The sequence below is a fragment of the Macaca mulatta genome, chromosome 18, assembly GCF_049350105.2.
Source record: "Macaca mulatta isolate MMU2019108-1 chromosome 18, T2T-MMU8v2.0, whole genome shotgun sequence".
Lineage (NCBI taxonomy): Eukaryota > Metazoa > Chordata > Mammalia > Primates > Cercopithecidae > Macaca > Macaca mulatta.
In genome coordinates this window covers 43,885,637-43,889,233 of record NC_133423.1, presented here as the reverse complement: position 1 = coordinate 43,889,233, position 3,597 = coordinate 43,885,637, and the positions used below count along the sequence as shown (strand labels likewise).

Here is a 3,597-nt window from a genome sequence, read left to right as displayed (position 1 = left end):
ACTATTACATATGATACAGTTACAAGAATCTAAAGAAAAGTGTGGATTTGATTCCATTGCACAATTTGCTAGTGTATTTCCTGGGTAGTGTGGTGCTGAATAAATAGGAGTGGGGTGGTGGGGTGGGGTGGGTAAGGGATTCAGATAAGCCAGAAGCAGGGTGATTTTTAGTCGTTAATTGTAAACTTTACTCGGCCCCCACACGCTGCTGGGGAATGTGGAATGTTCCAGCTCTGAGATGTTAACTGAGAAAAGAGAAGTCAAACAAAGCCGATACGTGCAGCCCTGTCTACAGAATCCTTCATTATCCAGTTTAATCAGGAGTTTCTTGGTGTTTTATTAACTTGGTCCCAAAGAAGGAATTCAAGTCCTTTAGATAAGTAAATCTTCAATTTGCTATTCCCTGAAGTATGGAAATGAAGTTGGGCCAATTTTTAATCTCTGCTGCCAGAGAGGCCCTTTCTGCTAATAGATAGAAACGCTTTTGCTCAACTTATGAATGACTTGTAGTCTTTCAGATATGGCTGACCTGAATTGGACTGAACTCCACCATATTCCGGCTGAGTGGGTCATTACTGGAATGAGACATTTGCTCTTCAGAGAACAACTTTATTTTTATTTTATTTTTTTCTTGAGATGGGGTCTCACTCTGTCAACCAGGCTGGAGTGCAGTGGTGCCATCTCGGCTCACTGCAACCTCCACTTCCTGGGTTCAAGTGATCCTCCTGCCTCACCCTCCCGAGTAGATGAGACTACAGGCAGGCGTCACCATAATTTTTTTATTTTTAGTAGAGACAGGGCTTTGCCATGTTGGCTGGGCTGGTCTCGAACTCCTGACCTCAAGTGATCTGGCCTCCCGAAGTGTTGGGATTACAGGCGAAAGCCACCGTGCCCGGCCAGAGAACAACTTTAGAATGAAGGAAATACGCAAAAGAACATCACATCAAGGATCTATTAATTACCATCTATTAATTATAATATGTGGGTAATTACGACTATTACCCAAGCATTCTACGTTGACTGCTTGAGAGGATGTTTGTTCTGCATGGTGGAGTGTGGAGAAAGGCCAGAATTCTTAGGTTAATCTATCCGTGGGTTATGACTTTCCACAATAGCCACCCCCGGCCCCCACCAGCCCTTTTATTGGCTCTGGATGGAAAACCCCTACCCATGTGATGGTGCCTATAGTTTGACCAACCGTTGACCCAAAAGGTTATGGTCTTCAGCGTTTTAATTATATCCACGACTAGATATTGGGGTCTGTGTTCTTCAAAGTGTGGGGCTGCCTATTCTCCCAGGAACCAAATGGCCTCTGTCTAAGAAAGTATGCTTACTAGGAAATACCCTGCCTACCTTAGGAATAAATGCAACTCAAGGAAGAAATAAGAGAGCTGAAAAAGCTGGTGCCATTTGAAAAAAAAAAGGGAAGGAATGAGATTTAACTGGTGCTCAAAGCTTCTCCGATACAAAATATTTGGTCATGTATTCATAATTTGCTTGACATTTCCAGCAAAGCGAAGATGGCAATAACAAAAGGAACTTCATACAAGAGAAAAGAAAGACCCACGGAGCTCCGCAGTTTCTGTTGGAACAAGACTCTTCTGTTTTGCTTATATACAGTTAAGTTCGTTTAGTGTCTGATCCAGTGTCTGATGTAAGTCCACGTTCTCTTCTTTGGCCTGGGCAAGTTTCTCTTCCAGGTCATCAATTGTCTTTTCCAGTTTTGCAACCGTTCTCTCTGCAAATTCAGCACGGGTCTCAGCCTCTTTCAGTTTGTCAGACAGAAGTTTAATTCTTCTTCATATTTGTCCTCCTTTTCAGAATACTTTTCAGATGCAGCCTCCAGAGATTTCAGGTTGTTAGTAACATTCTTGAGTTCTCTTCCTCCAGGTCACCACATTTTCCACATTTTAGTTCAGACACCTCCGCACGCTCCTCTGCCCTCTCCAGCTCACCCTCCTGGATGACCAGCTTACGAGCTACCTCCTCGTATTTGCGGTCAGCCTCTTCCGCAATGTGCTTGGCCTCTTTGAGCTGCATCTCCTGAATTTCCATCTTCTCCTCATCCTTCATGGCCCGGTTTTCTATCACCTTCATTCCTCTCTCACTCTCATCTGCAGCCTTTTCCGCCTCCTCCAGCTTCAGGGCCGTGGCCAGTCGTTCCTGAGCCCTGTCCAACTCCTCCTCAACGAGCTGGATGCGTCGATTGAGGGCGGCCACATCACCTTCAGCTTTCTCGCGCTGCTCGCGCCGCTCGCGCTCGCGGTCCAGCTCCCGCTGCAGGCCCTGCGCGCGGTCTTCCGCCTCGTCCGCCTGCCACTGCAGGGCTTGGATCTTGCGTTTCACCGCCTCCAGGGAGTTGAGGCCGGCCATGGCGCGGAGGGGCAGAGGCGCACGAGCAGCGGCGGGCGCTCGGCTGGACTCGGCTCCGGTGAGAGCTGCACGGCCGCGCCCCGGCCCCCCAAGCCTTTGAGTTTAGCTTTACTTAGCATATCTATATAGCAAACCTGCACATGTGTCCCTGAACCTAAAATAAAAATTAAAACATAAAATAAAATAAATTTAAAAGAGAGATCATATTCTTTTATTTGAGAAATACTAATCCATAATACTATCTTACATATTATCTGAACAATAAAACTATCATATAATTTATTTTTAAAAGAGAGCCATCATGCTGCAGTTTCTTTGGATTTTGAAGACAACATAGTATAACTTCTCTCCCAGTTCCCTGATGCCTCAGAAAGCCACCAGTGTTGAGTGTGGGTGGCAAATTCAAGCTGTGGTTCCAGGTATTCTGTTTCTTGGGCCACATGACCAACAGATCCAATGGTGCTAGAGGCATCTTCAATGGATAAGGATGTCGCAGTCTTAAATAGAAGAGTCACAGCACAGAGCCCTGAGATTCTGGAACAAGGCCACGCACTACTGGAGAGAACTGTCTTGTTTGGAAAGTTGCTCCTGGCACACTACTGGACTCCAATGGAGACAGAACAGCTGACCATGGGGCACCCTATTACTATGCAATCTGATTTCCATTATGAGTTGGTGTTATCTAACCTAGAGAGTCCTACTTTTGGACACATGTAACAGCAATCTGTCATGCAACGGAAGTGATACATTTGGATATGACTTGTAGCAGGTCCAGAAAGATTAAGTAAATTATATAAACAGATGTTCCAGACTCCCATTTCACCCATCTCTGCTGCACTGCTGACTCCCAATCGATCTACACTCATAGGCTCCTGGGAGCACCCGACATCTGACTGAACTCAGTGTTAATTTAATGGGATTGTTGCTGCATTGCTGCCCCAATCAAAAGTGACCCTGAAGGATGATGGTAAAAGGTGGTTCTTCCAATGGGACAAGCTGGAACCAGTATACGTGATCATATACTGTATGTGGAGGAAGGATGTGGCCTGAGGCCTAGATGTGTACTCCTTCATGGCAGGAGTAGATGGTTCAGCCAGCTGGCTAATGGCCTGGAAGGAACAGACTGGAAGATGAGAGTTGAGGAAATCTGGGGAAGCAGAATGCAGATAGACCTATGGAAGTGGGTACCAAGTGCATGGATAGATCTTTGGGTCACACGTTAAT

General features: G+C 45.8%; 1 pseudogene across 1 annotated transcript; it reads right to left on the bottom strand.

Annotated features, from left to right (window-relative positions):
• Nucleotides 1-1,478: 1,478 nt before the first annotated feature.
• Nucleotides 1,479-2,488, bottom strand: LOC106994500 (tropomyosin alpha-4 chain pseudogene; annotated as a pseudogene). Its single transcript, XR_001441108.3, has one exon. The product of XR_001441108.3 is annotated as a tropomyosin alpha-4 chain pseudogene (transcript).
• Between the last annotated feature and the right edge of the window lie 1,109 nt (nucleotides 2,489-3,597).